Source organism: Narcine bancroftii, chromosome 9 (assembly GCF_036971445.1).
Source record: "Narcine bancroftii isolate sNarBan1 chromosome 9, sNarBan1.hap1, whole genome shotgun sequence".
Taxonomy (NCBI): domain Eukaryota; kingdom Metazoa; phylum Chordata; class Chondrichthyes; order Torpediniformes; family Narcinidae; genus Narcine; species Narcine bancroftii.
Genome location: NC_091477.1, coordinates 83,684,944 through 83,704,481, shown reverse-complemented (window position 1 = coordinate 83,704,481; position 19,538 = coordinate 83,684,944). Strand labels below are relative to the sequence as shown.

Genomic DNA, 19,538 nt, shown 5'->3' with positions numbered 1-19,538 from the left:
TATGAATGCTCTCTGACTGGAACCCAAAACCTCGATATGAAATTCAATAAAGATGTGGATTCTTTAATACTTGCGGGATTAGAGAGGTGGCATGTTTTAGTTGGAGATGAGAATTGGCAGGAGGGTAAATTGCTTTTTAATGAAAAAACCTTGTGCAATGAAAATGATAAATCCACCCATAATAAGCAATATGCTGCTGAGAGGACAACTTAAAGTCACCAGGGTCTAACTGTACTGGATCTATTGAATATTCCATCTTCCAATTGCAATCTTCTTTTGTGTATAGATAAACCACACAGACATCCATCGGGAAGTTAAACCAGCTAAATGTAGAACATAAAGCAATGGAATCTTCAAAATATAAAACTCTTCATGGATACAAATCAAGTGCTGAAGAAAATACCAAATTTATTTAGTTATCGGGATAGTCTATTTTAGGATAGATAACTATATATATTTAGTTTACTCTTGTAAACTTCTACTTGTACTGTGGAGAACATTCTGGCTGTTTACACCACTGCCTGTTATGGAGGTGTCAACTCTCAGGACAAGAATAAAGTCCAGAGGGTTGTTAACTTGGCCTGCAACATCCCGGACACCAGACTTCACTCCATCGAGGACATCTACATGAGGCGGTGCCTTAAAAAAGCAGCCTCTTATCCTCAAAGACCCCCACTACCCAGGCCATGCCCTCTTCACTCTGCTACCATCGGGGAAAAGGTACAGAAGTCTAAAGACGAGCACTCAATGCCATCAGATTCCTGAATTATCACTGAACCAAAGGCACTGCCTTACTTTTCGTGCACTATTATTTTAAATTTTTTATACATGTAGAGCTCGTCGAAAGAATCAAAGTCTTGTTGATCCAAACCAAGGCTTTTATTAGCAAAAGACAGGAGCTTTTCACAGGTGGCCGACCAGTCTGGAATGATCTGACCTTGCTAGGGACACAACCCTTTAAGGCCCAGACAGGAGGCGTGGCTAAGCTCTCAGCCAATCGCTGTAAGCACAGTCTAGATACTGTAACTATATACACTATATACATTGGTGATAGATCTGTACCATCACAATATAGCAACGTTGTAAGATGGTTATAATATGAATGTTTACACTATGATGCTGCCACAAAACATTACATTTCATGACTTGTTCATGACAATAAATTCCTTTGTGATATTTGAGGGTTCATTAACATTGGTTTAGATGCTAATGCTAGTAAATTATTTTGCAGTACTGAAAATATGATTGTAATAGAAATCTCATTTTCAAATTAACGTGGCAGCATTTACGCAAAGAATATTACTGGAAAGTAAATAAATTTGGTTTAGGGTTACATGTGTGCTTGGTTTCTGAAATAGTATCTAGAGTGAGGGTGCAGATTGATACTGATTGTGTTGGTGTCACATTGGTGTGTGCACTTGCCTGTGGAAGTTTGCAGGAAAATGGAAATCAGAATGCAGCACTGGGCTGAAGCCAGTGGTGTCATTTTGGAGCTGAACCATTTGGATAAAATCTCCTTTTATGCTTGCATTTCTGAACACACAGAAAGCATGAGAAATGATTCCTCTTTAGGGGGCCTTGCAGGAATCATCAGGCAGGTAATAGTTTATTGCTGTAAGTTTTAGTTTTCTGGCTTTTGGCACAAATGTTTGCTATTTCTTGTAATTGTTTTAAAGGAATGGTATGGCTGATGCTGAAGGATTATTTGCTCACTCCAAGGCTTCTGATCAAACATCTAAAAAAAAGCACCCATGGCTAGAACCAACATGGCTGGAAGACCAAGGTGGGATGGGCATGTGGAGCAGATCAGGTTGCTGCAACTCAGTAGAGAAGGCCATGCCCACACATGATGTCCAGGGAGCAATTTTCTCACCCAACGAGACATGCACTTGGGGGTAAAAAACCCGTTAGTCAAATATGGCAAAATCCAAATGGGCCGATGGGGTGCTTGGTGAGTGGTTGTTGGTGGTGAGGTCAAGCCTTTCCTGCATGCGAACAGTGGCAGTGAGCCATCCAGGCTGAGGCTGAAGAAGCTTGCCGCAATCACAATTCAATAAGAGAGCTCACCGAAGTCTCTGTTCAAAGAGCCATGAAGGTATACAGCCATTGCTCCCTCTAATTTTTTAGTAGTCGGCGTGAGCAAAGATCTTATGTTGTGCAATTTCTTTTTTTTCCCTGTGACCAAAGGATGTGCGCACTGAATGCTTCTGTAAATGCATACTTTAAATTGTTTCAAGATAATTTTGGCACAGCCTAACTCTCATGGCTATTAAAACTGCATTGGCATGTTTTAATCTAATACAAGTATGATTCCAGTCTATGAAGTAACGTGTTTACCAGTAGTTAAGATTTTATTCTATTTTCTGAACGAGGTAACTGACCTTTTGTGCGCATATTAATTTCCTTTCAGCGGTCGTCGCAAAACACGGGTGCGCGCGCACAGCTTAGAGGGAACAGCGCATACAGTGTAGAAACAAGCCCTTCAGCCCACTGAACCAGTTTGACTCTTGATCAATTGATTTTACACTAATTTCATTGCCATTAATCTCTTCTAGATTATACTACTCACATTCACACATGGGGCAATTTACAACACCCAATTAACCAGCACATTTTATTAGAGCGTCTGAAAAAAAAATCCACACAGGTGTACGGAGTATGTTTAAACTCCACACAAAGCACCAGAGGACAGGATTAAAGCCAGATCACAGAAGCTGTGAGGCAGTAGCTCTCCCATCAGCATTTCAGCGCTGTCTCGGAGAACTGATTACATTCACCCTTGCATCATATTCCAGAATCTGCAACCCTTTTTTTTTCCACAACACTTCCCATCTTTTGTTGTTATATCCACCCTCCCCTACCTTCTTACAACTGCCCATCATCTATTTCCTCACCTTGTTCTACCTACCACCTGCCAGTTCCTGCCTCACCCCTCCTCCACTCAGCTTTATACTGGCTATTCTCCCACTCAAACTTTTTTTTTAAATTTTTTTTATTTTTCACACTATGAACCATACTAACCAAAATACACACAAACATTTTCCTCTTGAATATACACAGCGTCATTTTCTCCCCTTTACCCCCCTCCCTTCCCACTCACTCAACATTCAACCTATATGATACATTAAACCCATTAAACAATGTCATCACACAATGAAAATAAACAAGAAATTTGTGTCTTCTACTTTTACATACTGGGTCAGTTCATTTCATCTTCTTCTCCTTCTGTCATTTTAGGCGGTGGAGGTCTGCGGTAGGATTTCTCTGTTGTGTTCCATGTATCATTCCCAAATTTGTTCGAATGCTGTGATGTTATTTCTTAAATTATATGTTATTTTTTCCAATGGAATACATTTATTCATTTCTATGTACCATTGCTGTATTCTCAGGCTATCTTCTAATTTCCAGGTTGACATAATACACTTTTTTGCTACAGCTAAGGCTATCATAATAAATCTTTTTTGTGCTCCATCCAAATCGAGTCCAAGTTCTTTACTTCTTATATTACTTAGAAGAAAGATCTCTGGATTTTTTGGTATGTTGCTTTTTGTGATTTTATTTAATACCTGGTTTAGATCTTCCCAAAACTTTTCCACTTTCTCACATGCCCAAATTGGATGTACTGTTGTTCCCATTTCCTTCTTACAACTAAAACATCTGTCCGATACTGTTGGGACCCATTTATTTAACTTTTGGGGCATGGTGTATAGCCTGTGTAACCAACTATGCTGTATCATGCGTAACCTCGTGTTTATTGTATTTCTCATAGTTCCGGAGCATAGCTTTTCCCATATTTCATTCTTTATCTTTATGTTTAGATCTTGTTCCCTACTCAATCTTGATGCAGGGTCTCAACCAGAAATGTCAAGCCTACACAGAAGCTACCTAACCAACTGAGGACTTCCACATTTTGTTTTACTTTGCTTCTGATAACATTAATATTTAGTTGACAGGAGAACAGAAGGTGGAAAGACCAAATGGTTTGAAGGATTTTAGTCTTCCTAAGAGTGTAACAGACTGCATGTTCCTCTCTCTTCCTTGCATCAGAAGCAAAAAGGATTCCACTCCCATGTATGTGCAACCGCACCAATGTCTTGTCAGCAGTCATGATGCCTTCACTCCACGGATGTGCCACTGGACTTTGTCCCACTAAATCAACGCAAGAGTTAGTTCATAGGAAGCAAGTCCCCTCCACTGAAAACTTAGCTCTCAAAAAAAGTTTGGAATCTCTGCAGGTTTCAGTTAGGGTAGCTCTTCTAAAGGAGGACATGGTCAAAGGTAACCACTTTTTTTTCTCTCTCTATTATTTATATATAACACACACACACACACACACACACACACACACACACACACACACACACACACACACACACACACACACACACACACACACACACACACACAGTGTAATCTGTGACCATGCCCTCCTTCGGAATGGACACCCTAGTTTCAGTAGCAGTGGTCATGCAACTGCTCAAAACATGAGAGCAAGATCATCGCAAAGCTCAAAACTTGATTCTCTTGCCAGAAATGTTGTGGAGGACTTCAGGATTGGCTGAGCCTCAATCAAACATCCTGCAAGTTATTGGTGTACTGTTTAATTTCACAATCATTATTACCACTTGCTACAAGTTATACACTGAGCTGAAGAGGAGAAAAGAAAGGAAGAGAAGCCGAGCCAGCTCCTTTCTGTGGCCAGGTTGTTGACTGCTCTGAACAAATCCAACCCTGTTTCCCATTGACTTCCAGCTTCCAGCTTGTCCTCTAAGAGAGAGATAAACAAAGTGCTTGGGATGATGAGACTGCCTTGTGGACTATCTGGCAGAATTTGCAAGATGGGACTGTCATTTTTAACAGTTCATGTGCAATGGAATATATGAATGTTTGGTGCAAGGTGCAATTTAGAAAGGTATTTGATGGGTGTAATGATACATTGAATGACAGAGTGGTAGTAAATGGTATTTAAAGTTGCATTTGTTGACCCCAAGCAAATCCCATGCAGTCGGTAAGGATTATATATGTCTGCATGGGTTTCCTTCAGTTTCCTCTAACTATTCAAAACGTATCATAGGTCAGTTGGGTGTAATAGGGCAGCGGGGGCTGATGGACCAAAAATGGCCTGTTAACATGCTTAAGTTAAAAGAAAAATCTAATTTAAATTTATAAATGTGCGAGTTCTTTGAACATTTTGCATTATGACAAGCACATCACTGCATCTTTTCTCATGGCATTTACCCCAAAACTTTCTGTTTTCACTGCCTCTTAAAAGAACATTGAGAAATCACGCAGACATTTTGGTGACTATAGGATATTTCTCAATCTCACCACCTTTCTCATCTGTGTAGTGTTGTCTTTAAACTGGGTCCTTTGGCAAGAAACAACCACCTTGCTGATGACCCTTTCCCTTCAAGATGTTCGGGCTAGCTTTATACAGTACTGTTAACTTGAACTGATTTCTAACTGCTTCTAACATTGGGATCCTTGCTCACTGATGTTTAAGCACCTGATCAGGTCAGTTAGCAGTGTGTGAATATGAATACTCTTTTTGTCTGCAGCTGTGCATTGCAATTCCTGCATATGCAGCATCAAATATGCCCCCTTCTATTTTCATCCATTGTTGAAAATAACACAGGAGCAAAGTAAACACCTTCTAGTATCATCTGGATGGTTATCTTTGTGGCTGTAATGGAAAATTGTGATTAATTTAACAGGATAAACGACTGACATGGAATTTGTAGCCATTTTATTTTTAAGATCTTCCAAGACCCACAGGGGAGTTGAAATTCAACCTGAAAAATTTCTTTGGTTGGAGTACCTTTGTTAGTGTTTTAATTTTGAACTATATAGTAGTCAGATTTATGACATTTCTTCAATGCATACTTTCTATAATAATGTATTAAATAGAACTGTACTTGAGTTAACTATAATTTTAACAATGTTATTAGAAAGTCAAATGAAAAGCTGTCAGTGGAATCTAATGGAAGATTAAATCAAATTTAGCCATGCCATAAATTGAACATGGAAAGTTGTCAAACCACACCTATCCCTGATTGAACATCGGCTGTCAGGCATTTATGGGAGATGTGCGGGTTTAAAAGCATAATCTTCCACTGGGAAATAAATTGACCTTGTGAAAATAGAATGAAGCACTCAATTGACCTGCCTGAAGGAATCCTTCAGCATTTTTCTGTAGTGATCAATTGCATTGGAAGCATGAGAATGTATTGATGAGAATTTAAAAGCTCATTTGTTGGTGAAGCTGTAAGCAATTCCTGATAGTTGCAGAAAAGATAAGCAAGCCATGTTAGATGGGGTTGAGACACAGAGAGATGTTCAGAATTTTAACTTTTCGTGAGAGAAATTAGCTCAATCTATTGTGTTTGGCTGGAGTATCGAATGACATGAAATTGGACAGGGCAGTGGCATGTTTTTATGCTTTGATCGGTGCAGTGCTGATTTAAAAACATCCATCTCAAAAGAACATTTTGGACTCAAAGTAGTCAGTGAGATTATTTTTCCCTACCTAGGACCTCAGTTATAATACATGATGTGTAAATTTGCATCCAAAGGAGTTTAATGCATGCCTCGATGTCAGTTGCAAACATAAAAACATACAAGCATATGAATTTGTGGCCCTCAAGCCTGCTCTGCCATTCATCTCTAACCTGAAATCCTGCCAGCTTTTCTGGCAACCTTTCACCCCATGTTTATCAAGAATCTACCTCTGCCTTAAAAAATATTTAAAGATCCCACCTCCACCTAGTCTTTTAAGGAAGTTATGTTCCAAAGACTTGCTACCATGCAGAGAAGAAACTTAATTTCATATGTTTCTTGTCAGTGACCCTGAGTTCTAGGTTCTCCCATAATATCCCCTCCATATCTGCTCTACCAAAATTCTTATGATCCCTATGTTTCATTCAAATAACCTTTCACCAAGTCTGACCTTCCCAGTATTTCTTTACAAGGTTACATGATCATTCCATCTTCAGTGAGCCACTTGGCTTACAGAATGTGTACTGTCTCATACAGAAGCAGGCCCTCACATAATTTGTAAGGATCCTGAGGATGTGTATGAAAGTCAATGAGACAAAATAGGCCCAAAGGCTTTCAAATGCAACTCTAAGTGAAATATTAAGAAAAATTTTGTTCAATTGGTTGAAACCTCACCTCTCTCCCAAAGCTCTTCAGTAATTTGCTGCCTGCATTTCTGACATTATCTCTTCCTTCCATACCTGCAGTATCTCATCTACCCTCATCAATTTGCCACCAAACTACAAGGCTATCATCTGATCCTTGCCCACCTCAAATCCCTATGACGATGCTTGATCCCTGAGGATCTATGATATTGATGATTCCCCAAGCAAGTCGGGTCTTTTCTCTATGCAAGGCTATTAACTGTGAGCAATGCCTCGGGCTTTGTATATTACTTTATTTTTCAGTAAATCTTTGACAAAACAACTATACACTCATTCCCTAATGTGCCTTTAGGGGCATCATTCAGTTTTTGGCATTCAATTTGTGCACATCTTTGAGTCCAAAAATGCTGAACAAAATTACATTTTGCGATAAAGTGGTAACTCTCACTGCCCTACAGCAGTGGCCCTAAGAACAGTGATCTTGACACGATACTGACGGGCTTCATCAACAGTGGAATAGTTGGTAACTTGAATTGTAATTTTTTTTCAGTAAACTAAGAGATTCTAGTTATTTTTCAGCCTTGCTTTCTTTATGAGCTTAACCATTCTATGCATGACAATTATTTGATATAAAGTGTTTCTTTATATCTTGAAATAATACAAATCCAGCAGGTTGAATGTGTAACTGGCATCTCGATAATTCCTGCTTCTATTTCTATAATGAGCCTGTGGTGCGTGTTTGGATAAGCTTTTAGCAGGGTGCTAAATTAAGGATCTTCTCAATTGATGTGCTCATTTTGTAAATATGACCTCACTTTTTATTTTACAGATTATATTTTGCTCTTTTGCTTTGAGTGAAGTGAGGGACATCTATTTCAGGAATAGGATGAAAGGATTTCACTTTGTAACCTAAGAGATAAATTCCTGAACCAGGTGAATGGATGTACATGATTTTCCCCCTTCCTCCATGCGATGTTGCTGTTCAGCTCAGTGATATCCAGAGAATTAGTCTATAATGATCATCAGAACCTCCTCTCCATCTACAACAAAAGCAACCTCCCCGTAGCCAACCATTTCAATTCTGAATCACACACTCAAGCTCCCATGTCTCTCCATGACGTTTCACACTTCCCCACCCTGACCACCTGCAGATTGGAGGAACAACATCTCATTTTCGACTGGGCACCCTCCAACCCCAGGGCTTGAACAATGAGTTCACTTCATTGAACTAATCAGCTTGTCTTTTTCCCCCCCTTTAATTAGTTATTCCTGTTCCTACTTTCTTTCTCTCTCCACCTAACCTAGACTCCTTTCACCCCCCTCCATCTATCACCTCACACCCTCACCACAGCCCCTTCCCCCCTTTTGTTCGGACTTCTCTAATTTTCCCCCACACCTTGATGAAGGGTGATACAAACTTTGCTACAAAAGCTGAGTTTCTCCAGCATTTTTGTGTTTTTTCACTTAACCACAGTGTCAACATAATCCTGTGTTTTACCATCAGAATAGTAAGGGATTTGGTGGAACCATCACAAAAAAATCGGACCTGATTATCTGTGTAATTTCAGAAGGTGGGACGTGAGGGCTGGTGGTTTATTGGGGAGTGATTGTCAAAAATGTCTCCAGGAGATAAGGATGCAATGAACAACAGCAGGAAAAGTATGCTATATGCTGGAAACCTGAAATAAAAACAGAAAATTCAAGCAACTCTCAGTCGGTTAAGCAGCATAGAGGGCAATGAAACAATTAATGTTTTAGGTGTGAGGCTTTTCATTAGAACTGGCAAAGAAAGAAAAGAAATTGGCTTCCGGTAATCTTCCCATTTGCTGAAAACTTGCTTCTTCTCCTTTGTAGTTCGATAAAGTCTTGGATGTGAATCGTCAGCATTTTTTCCCCTCCCAAAGTTGTTGACTGTTTTCACATTTTCTAACTTAAAAAAAAAGTTTTAGAGCAAATTTGTTGAAGCAAAATGCCCTCATCCATGTGTCTGTGATACCCATGAAGTCTTGAAAATTAAAATGATATTAAAGTAATTAAATAACAGCATGGATGGAGAACTCAACTAATAATCCATTCTCCTCTGTACACACTTGCAGTCTCCCTTATTCACATTTGTCTTCTTGGCAGATTTATCTCCTCCTTTTCTGCTGATATGATGGTATAATCACCGTGATAATTTAGAATAAAGTATATATTTCAATAAATCAATAGACATTAAAAAAGTAGTTATTTATAGCAGCAAGTTCTGTTCATTGCGGAGAAGATTAAGTGCTATTTCTCAATGACGTTCCATTATACCAAGTAACAAGCAATATAATATTCTGCTGCTAAAATAAAATTACAGCTTATTTCATAGTCATCATTCCAATCAAGTTCTATTATTTCATTTAATAATTATATAGCCTGGGTTTTCTGGTCATCAACAAAGTGATGGCACTCACTGTTGACCTTGAAGAAAGAGATCCTACAACAGATTGTTTTCTTACCTAACTAACAATTCAGCCACAAGTGACATCAACAGTTAGACTGAGCAACCCATCAGGTTAAAGAGTTTACTCCAATTACAAAATGGAAAGTTCAAAACAATTCAATTATACAATTTTTAAATGATTTTATAGGTAATGAAATATAGATTGAGGATATATTAGAAACTGAAATATCTTGTTTTAAGATGGTGGTTTATGTGACTAATATGATGATAGATGTGAAGTTGGTTGATATTTGGTGAAGGTTTATCTCTATAGAGAAAGTTTTTTTTTCATCTTTTTTTATGCTACAATTTTTTTTTAAAGAATTGATTATTGTTTAAGAATTTTTGATAGACAATGTTACTAACTTTACTAATTTTTTATATTAAGTTTGAGTTAAATATATGTTTCATCTTAACTCTGTTTGTTAAATATATGCATTATGTTTGATTTAAATATGTTTTTTTAAGTCTGATATCTTAGTATTAATTACTTCTCTTTTTGTTAGTATTTTAATCGGTTATGTTTTTGGTTTTTTTTGTAAGTGGGGTTTTTTCTCACATATATTATTAACTTTATTAATTCTTCACTCTTTATTTTGGGGGGAAAGGGGGGGTTGGACTAATTTGAGTTGGGTTATTAATGTGTAATAATTATTGGGGAGGGTATAGTTTATTTAGATTACTGATACTGTATTGTAATTTTATTATTTTATTCTTAATTTTTTAAAATGTAATCCTATATGTTATTCATGTTATAAAATCTTAAATAAAGTTTAAAAAAAAAGAAACTGAAATATCATGAGCAAAACTGAACTTAAAAAAAATAATCATCTGAAAAATCATGTTTAAAAAAAAATCATGGAATTGAGAGAATGATATCAGAAAAATAAGTTGGTACCAAAGGCTAAACAGAAGTTGCTATATGTAAGAATGCCATTAAAAAAAATCCTCTTCACTTGTCAGGGAAGTGCCAAAGCGACTACACTTCCTGAGAAGACTTGAGGTGGGCAAGACTACTGGCCATCATCCTGTCAACCTCTATTGAGGCCAGCTGCATCACAAAATGGTTACTGTAGAGAACTGGACCGAAGTCAATCCACGAGACCATTATAGCAGTAGAGAGGATCACTGGGGTCTCCTTCCCCCACCCCCCCACATCGACATGATCCATTATGATTATTGTCTGAGGAAGGTGTACAAAAACGTTGAGGACCCCTGCACACAGCATCTTCCAGCTACTTCTGTTGGAAAGAGGTAGATGAGAATTAGAGCCACATTAGGGTTCGGGTGAGAACCACCAGGCTGAGGAACCTGTGGACAATGAGACTGCTGAATAACTTTATGAACTTATATATCACTTTAAAAGATGTTTGCATGTTTTTATATCAAGGATCAGAGAGCACTATTTTGTCAGGTTGTACTTGTACAATTGGATGATAATAAATCTGAACTGGAATTCATTCAACATTTTTTTATGATTTATACAATATAAATGGTGTGTAAAATGTAAATCTCAGATTTTTTTGTGTGTGTTTAATATTGCTGTTGACATTTACAATTCAGAGCCAAGGAGTGACCATCTGTAATACAGAAATGTCTTGAACATCTTTCCTTAACATTCACCTCCCACTGTCAATATTATGGCAGTCACCATTAACTGGAAAGTTAACTGGACCATCCACAGAAATATTGAAACTGTAAAAGCAGGTCATAGATTCATCGCATTGCGCTGCAGATGTTTTCTGCATTGCACATCCTCACACGTTAATATTGTGATGGAAATCTCTTTGTTAATTGACCAGGCACTTGGAAAGTTTGACACTATGCAGGGCAAGGCAACTGGCTTATTTGCCATTCTCTTTACCTGCCTGACCACTCATTTTCTCCACTATTGGCACATATTGCACAATAAACAAAGGATTTCCAACAATATCTTCAGTTGGAGGCTGTAGGGTGACAAGATAGAAGCTTCTAAGATCATGAGAAGCATGGATAAAGTGAATGCTCCCAGTCTCTTACTCAGGACAGGCAATTTGAGAACGAGAGGGCAGAGGTGCAAGTGAGAGGGGTGAGATTTAAAAAAAACCTTGGTAACTTTTTCACTCAGAGGCGGATCTATATGTGCAACAAGCTACCTGATGAAATTGTCGAAATTGGTATATTTTTGACATTCAATAAAAATATGGACAACAATACAGAAAGGAAGGGCTTGGATCAAATACAGCAAACAGGACAAGCCCAGCAGGGGCAAGTTGGACTGAGGGCCTTTTCAGTGCTGTATAACATGGGTTCTCTCTATCTAGATCAAAGAAACATGAATCCCTTAGAAAATAAATTTTAATACTCACTGATTTTAAGGCAATCGTGTTGCTGTTTTTCTGTGTAGGAATTCTTCAAGTAAAGGAAGCTGGCCACTTTTTCCACAGTACTGATAAAGGACTTCAAATGTAAACACAACCGCTATTCGGTGACTGAAGTAACTTTGAACCTCTAAAACATGTTTTTTCAAGAGTACCCTGAATTTTTTTGATTCCTTTAAAGTTTTGAATATTTGGGAAGCCACATCTCTGTGTTTAACTGATAAAGTTTTGAAGCAGAGGATGTTAAGAGGTTTAAAATGTAAAGTGAATTTCTGTTCGGCTTTTGCATTAAATCTCAATTTTGCCTTCTCTCAAGATAAGAAAGATGCAGTTTGAAGGTAATTGATAGCTCAGAAAAAAAAATGGGACCATCATTTGAGATAAAATAAATTTTCCACCTTGACCTGTATCTTAAATGTGTGTGCTAAAAGAGACGGCCCATGACAGAGAATTTGCTGCTATATTGTCAGACATTTGGTCAGAAAACAAGTTACTGTTTTTCCAATTATAAAATGAAACTTTTAGACTTTGAAATATGAATAAGATACAGTTTTCCTGCTGGTGGAAAGTTCACTGTGAGACTGGTGCTTTGATGAAGATTAGGATTATGTTAAACCTTATCTGGAAAAAAAAATGATTATTGTATTCTCCAGAGGATCTGTTTTGAATGTAATATTTGTGAAGGAAATTAGTTTTTAAAAAAAATTGTCACACTTGGATCGTTTCTAAAATTGAGTTTTTTTATATTATGGTGCATTTATCATGCTGTATAAAATGAGGAAGATTTAAAGATTGGAAAGTAAAATGTCCATGATAGTGGTGTGTGAGCAAAACATTGACTCATCTTTGCATCATGTTGGTGGAAGATCATTGCTTCCTATCTACAAAATTGCTGGCCGTTGGGAGGAAGAGCTATAGATTATTGACGTTGAGGTCCTTAACTAAGTAGCTGAGCAGGAGGGTATGGGCAGAACTGATTGTTTGTGTGATGTCTAAATATTTGAAAATGCAACAAAAAATGCTATATTTAATGAGAATTTGTTATTCTTTTCCAGATTGGGCCTAAATTGTGTTTAATCAATATCATTGTTGCCGTGTTTTATTACATTTATGCAATTAGTTGACTGAAAAACATCATGAATGAGCAACCAAGTCATGGATGACCATATGTAAAATGTATCTGGTATTTACTTTAATCACATAAAGTTAAACCTTTGATTTTAATTTTAAGTGGGCTTTGAAGAACATAAGTACTGCATATCAAAACTTACTTTCATGGAAAGTAGAGGCCTTTCATCAGATTGTATGATTGGGGGAAAAAAAAACATCCAAGCAGTAAGCACAAATTGTGATGGGAAAAATAACCCTTGTTTGCAGAGGTCTAGATCAGGAAAATGTGTCTGTTTCTGAATTAGTCATGGAGAAGGATCATTTTGGATGGGTATAATCATAGATTCATTGCACTTCATTCAGCATTTGTATGGTTATCGCATGCAGGCACAGTGGCTTTATCTGCATTTAAGAGCTAGAGTTCTCATTGGTTATCAATGTATATTTCCTGTTCTTATGACATAGCTGGTTGTCAACCCATCAAGCTTATGCCAGCTGTCAGAGAATCCCATCAGTGTCATTACCTCACTGTTGTCCTTGTAGCCTCTCTTTTCCATGTTTCTCCTTCCACCCAATCACATTGGCCATAATTTACAGTGGATAAGTAGCCCACCAATCTTCATTTTTTTGGAAATTCGGAGGAATTGGAACATCTGGAGAAAACCTACAAGGTCATGGGAAGAATGCTGCCCACGTCGACAGCATTGGAGGTCATGATTGAACTGGGGCAACTGGAAACAGTAACACTACCTGCTGTACCACAATGCCATCCCTTTTAAATGGGGTACTGATGTGTGGCACAGGAATGTACTCACAAAGGAACTGTGCTTTGTGATACAGAGCTGGAGTTGAACTGAATGACACTGCAGGAAAATGATTGCAATTCAAGTAATTGATTTCACTGGACAACAAAGATTTTGCTTCCTGAATACTTTTGGGTGTATTTTATGGATTTTGAGCTGCTGATCACGAAAATCACCTTAACATTTTCCTATCATGTACCACTTTTAGATGTAAGCTATTTGTGATTTCCTGCCATATTTTAAGTCTACTTCAAGCTTACAAAACCATGAAGTGCATTGAAAATTCATTTTCTGCATTCACACCTGAACATCTTCCCTGCTGATCTTTGTGCTGTCAGTGACGAACACGGTGAAAGATTTCACCAGAAAAATGGGTCTGTGGAAAACCTGTATCAGGGTAACTGGAATCCATCAATGCTGTCCGACTATTGTTGGACACTGACAAAAGAGGCATCAGATGTTGAGTACAAATGAAAATTAGCAGCAAAACATTTTTCAATCATTTGAACTAACGCAATGTGTCAATATCATAATGGAATTAAATGTACTCAATTCAATAAAAGTTAATTTAATGTTTCTCTAACTTCCTACATGATACAGCAAATCTGAAATTATCTTTGTGTTCAGCTTCAGGTTGACTATCATAATTCCCAATTTATTTTCAGGAAGAAAACTTTTTTTTTGGTGGGTGGGGTGGGGGGGGGCAGTTGAAATTGTCCAATGCTTTCACAGAATTTGAACTGTTTTGTCATTAGCTCAGTGAAATTTCTCAAAGCGTTGGGTTTGGTGCAGAGGAATTTGGACAGGTTAAATGAGTGGGCAAAGATCGAGCAAATATTGTTCAATTTGCAGTCAAAGTAAAAATGTTTCATCAAAATGGAAAGAGTTTAGAGCTCCGTGACGCAGAGAAATCTGTTCCAGTTTGATTTGCAAAAAATAAATTGGAAAACTAACAATGTTATTTATTGTGAAATAAATTAAATCCAAAAGTATGGAGGTTAAGTTTCATTTATGGAGGGTATTGATAAGACACCATCTTGGGCACTGCACAGTATTATCTTCTTACTAAAAAGGATATTCATGGTTTGGACAGTTCAGAGAAGGTTTACGAGACTGAAGCTTTCTAGACAAGTTTCATTTTGCCAAAAACACTTTCTTTTTGCAAAATGATCAAGGTTCCTTTATCATCATGTATATAAATACACAAGACTTATTTACTTTTGTTGTTCCATAAAGTCCACCATCCCTACCAAGAGAGATCAGCAAAAGAGTCTCTTCAGAGATATTGAGTGTCTGTGGATCATGTCACCATCTCCGTTGTCTGCCGCAACCCCTGTCTCACCTCCAGTTCCTTCCAGCATTGAAAATGAGTTCCACACATCCAAGTCACCCGCCCTGGTCCATGATTCTGACTGTGCAATGCATTGAGGAAACTGTCAGCACCCAAGGCTCATTGTTCATCATTGCAACCCTCACATATCCCATGAGCTGGTCTCCAGCAGTCCCCAGTCTGGTCTGAATCCATTGGCTGCTGAGCCATATGCTGGTCCACTGCTGTGGTCTCCTGCCCTGCATTGTAATCTCCCTGGCTTTTCACTCTTGCCTGGTAATGGAAATAAGCACATAATTTTGTTCCAGAAATCAAAAGGAACTGAGCTTTGGTTGAAGCCAGAGTATTTTCCTTCCTTACAATGGAATATTTTTCTTTTTGTTATTGAAAGAGGTGAAAAAATAATTATTGTTTGAAGTTAAAGTGTATTCATTTATTCAGTTGTCTCAAATAGAAGGTAATTGCTTTTGAAAGGGATCCATTAAGAGAAATACAGGTTATTGTTTAATTTAAAAATGCTGAACTATTTTAGATTTCTAGTGGTTGTGAATTATGGTAAGTTTAACATTTGAAATGGGGGGGAGGGGGGGAGAAAGTGTTTCAAGACCAAATTTGTGAGATGACTAAGGTCATTATGCTGTGATTCTAAATCATGTGTCAATATTTGTGAAATACATTTACTTCTAAAATTGGCACCAAAGACAAAGTTTCTGGGTGATTTTGACCAAGTTTGACAATAGAACTGTGTCCTTCAGTGCAGAGAGAGGCCCTTCAAGACATGGAGTCTGCACCAATGCTCCAACACCTATTAACACTAATCCTATTTTATTACCTGCATTCCCATGAATTCTCCCCAGATTCCATCCCTCACCTATATAATGGGCACAATTTCCAGTGAGCAGTGAATCTACCGATCTGCCCTGGTTCCAGAATTCACACTCATGTTCCAGCACTCATCTGACCACACCATTCTCTTTATTTGGATTATTCATTTCTCTGAACAGTGATTGTTATAACTTTAGGAGCCTTCCTGTTCCTTCATTCATCATAATAGCTTATTTAATGAAGAATACTCAACTTGGCCTGAAAACTTCAGGGGCACAATTAAGACACTGCTAATGTGTGCCAGATGATAGATTTTATTGTAGATAATTACATTACGATAATTATTAAGATTAATAAGTTCTATCCTTTCTGTTTTAGACCAATATTTAATCAATGATCTGACAACATTCGTCAGTCTAATTTGGAATTGATTTCTTCTACTTGAAAACTTTTCCATTCTATAATATTATCAGCCACAGCAATGCCATGGATTGCATTAAGTGAAAAAGAAATAACAATGTGAGTTTAATAAAAATAAATTCTGATTTTAAAATCAAAGCTGATGACTGGAATTTTCTCCACTGGAGGTTGATGATGTGGGATTGAGGAGTGCTCTATATTCACAGAACTCTGTAAATATGTATGAGGGTTTGTTCACCAGCAACCTGCCTCTCATTGGTTTACTGTCTCTGTGAGGGAAGCATTGGTAACTTGTTCTGAAAGGGGTCCAGTTATTTACAACTCTGAACACTGTCATTGCAGAGAAGCAATGGTATCAGTTATGGCAATAGCTCAGTGGTTTGGAGTAAAATCTCTGAAGATACTGTTAAAGAAAGCCAGAGCAGAAAGGAAACAGGCCATGAATACGCATGAAAAATTGGTGCATGTAATCAGGAAGGAAGTAACAAGTGAACATTCTCTTTCACTTATCAGTTTTTGGAATCTGGATACCATTGGCAAGGCCAGCATTCAATGGCCATCCCATATTCCCCTGGAGCTGAATGACTTGCTCGGTCATTTCAGAGGGCATTTAAGAGTCGACAGCATTTGAGGGCTGACAGGCACACCTATAGACTGTATCAGGGTGGAGGATTTCTGTGCAAAGAGCTTTGAACTAAATATTTTTCATAATAATCTAGTAGCTTTGCACTTTTCATTATGACTATTAAAAAAATTCTTGATCATTTTTCAAGTTTAATAACTGAATTTAAATTTCATGGATGCTCTGAAGGGATTTGAGTTGTTATAGCTTTAGGAGCCTTCATGTTCCTTCATTCATCATAATAGCTAATTTAATGAGCTATTAATTTATTTATTTATCTAGGCCCTTGGTCCATGCTTTTGGGTTACCATACCAAAGAGAGCTTTCAAATAAATATGTTGTTTCACAGTGAAAGTGTGGGGGGGGGGGGGGGGGGGAGATGACAAGTTAAAACAACATTTACAGTTTTCATTTTTTTAACATTTATTAATAAGGTTTTCCTTCACCTTACAACGTGTCATACTCTTTCCTTGAAGGATTTAAACATGACTGGAAGACTGTTTGAGGTAGAAGCGTGAACAAGTATTTTGGAAATGACAAGATGGTACCAAGCTGACAAGGTTGATGAATTGAGAGCTGAACCATTTGAGGTTTGCTGATGCGTTTTGTAATGCATTGTCCTTACACACTGCAGCCAGTTTCAGTAGTCATGTTTCCACAGTGAGATAAGGTCTTCCAGTTTGTTGAGAGCGTCTTGTAGGAGGAGGTCAGAATCTATGAGACTGCCAGATGTGTTCAAAGAAAGAGCCATTGCTCTTCCTTGATCTGTCATTCCTAGCACTTTGTTACCAGCTCCACCATAGCATATTACCCATGGTGATCAACATTTTCACGTGCAATAATTTCTTTAGAGACTTGAGGGAAGTGGGTGAGGAAACAGCAAAGCAACTTTCTCTTGTATGGCGCTTTTAATATCCCAACAACCATAGGAGCATTATCAAATAAAGAATGTTACTGAGCTGCTTGAGATAATGGAGAACCCGATCAACCTGGGAGAGGTTTTTAACAGCATCTTGATGGAGAGACAGGGGTTTTGGAAAGATGTTCCAAGCTTGATCACATTGACAGCTGAAGGCAAGATTGCTGATAGTGGAGCAGGTAAGTTCAAAGATGTTCAGAAACATAGACTGGAGGAAACTTAAAGACTGATAAGATTGCAGAGATGGTGAGGAGTGAGATCAAGAAGTTAAAATAAAGATTTAAAATTAATTTGCTAGTGAAGGGGAGATGGGCAAATGACCTTTTGGGTTTCAACATTGAGGAAGGGACACCAGGAATTTTTTGGACTAGTGTAAGGTAAAAACATCATGAGTTGGGACCGGAGAAGGAGTCACCCAGTACTAAGGAGTAACAGGATGCAGGTGTGACCTTGTATGCTCAAGATAAGTGTGGCAATAACAAGAATGATGTGCAGCAGACTAACAGAGAAGGGTAGCAACAGCTTATTCATTGGACAATGTAATGGTATGATAATTTACTAAGTGCGTGTCCTGGGGTATAAAAAAAACACCACTTGCTGATATCGTTAGAATGCGCCTTCTCCAACTAACACTGTTAGTTGCAAGTGTTACAATCCGGTAATAAAGAACCTTGATTTCGACTCAGTCTGGTGTCTGACTCACTCATTCTCGAACAAAGCAGACCTAACACTAGTCAAGACTCAACATGAGAATTGTGTGAATGAAAGCTTCCACTGCAGTTGAGTCGAGGCATGGGAATGGGAAAACACTGCTCTGAAGGTGGAAATAGGCTGATGCTCAGAAGTCATAATAGACTGTGAGAATGAGGATTTGTGAGGAGGAATGGGAAAAACAAAGCGGCTTTGTTGAGTGAGGGGAGATGCTGCAATCGGCAGAATGGGAGTCTATGATCTCAGATCTGATTTCAGATTTATTGTCAGAGTACATGTACATGACATCACATACAACCCTGAGATTCTTTTTTTTTTCCAGCTCTTCAAGTTCAATTGTGTGGAGGATAGACTTAATAGGAAGTTCATTTTGGTATACATATTTGGTTGATTGAAGAGCCCAACACCTGTGTGCATACCACATTGTGCAAAATATTTTGCAATGTTTTGTAGATATCACAAGCAGCAAACAAGAACTTCTCAGATCAATAGCACCCACCATAACCTCTGTGGATGCAACTAGCTGACAATAAATAACTTGTCTGTGATGACAACCTATGATAGCCTTCTGGGCCTGGACTAGAAGGTTCTAAACAAAGGCTGCAAACATCACTGTCAATCATGAGATACCAGTGTTCCGCCTGTTTTAAGGTTCTCTCTGATTCCTTGCATGAGTGAATACCAGACATAGAGCCTGTTCCTGCTATTACAAATGTAATCTGCCAAATCCTAATTCCTATGGGGTATCAGCTACCGTACAACAAGAGACCTTGGGTCTCTGAAGCCCAGGGGGGCCGCACCAAACGAAACATTTGTCTCTTTCAGGCTG

General features: G+C 38.1%; 1 protein-coding gene and 1 long non-coding RNA gene across 8 annotated transcripts in view; both read left to right on the top strand.

Annotated features, from left to right (window-relative positions):
- Positions 1-11,069, top strand: part of LOC138742362 (uncharacterized) — a 55,282-nt gene extending 44,213 nt beyond the window's left edge. For all 4 annotated transcript variants that reach the window (XR_011344110.1, XR_011344109.1, XR_011344108.1 and 1 more), the window contains 2 exons: positions 7,969-8,072; positions 10,573-11,069. This is a non-coding gene — a long non-coding RNA (uncharacterized lncRNA). The remainder of the gene's footprint in view (positions 1-7,968; positions 8,073-10,572) is intronic.
- Positions 1-19,538, top strand: part of clstn2a (calsyntenin 2a) — a 453,983-nt gene that overhangs the window by 44,643 nt on the left and 389,802 nt on the right. The window lies entirely within an intron of this gene.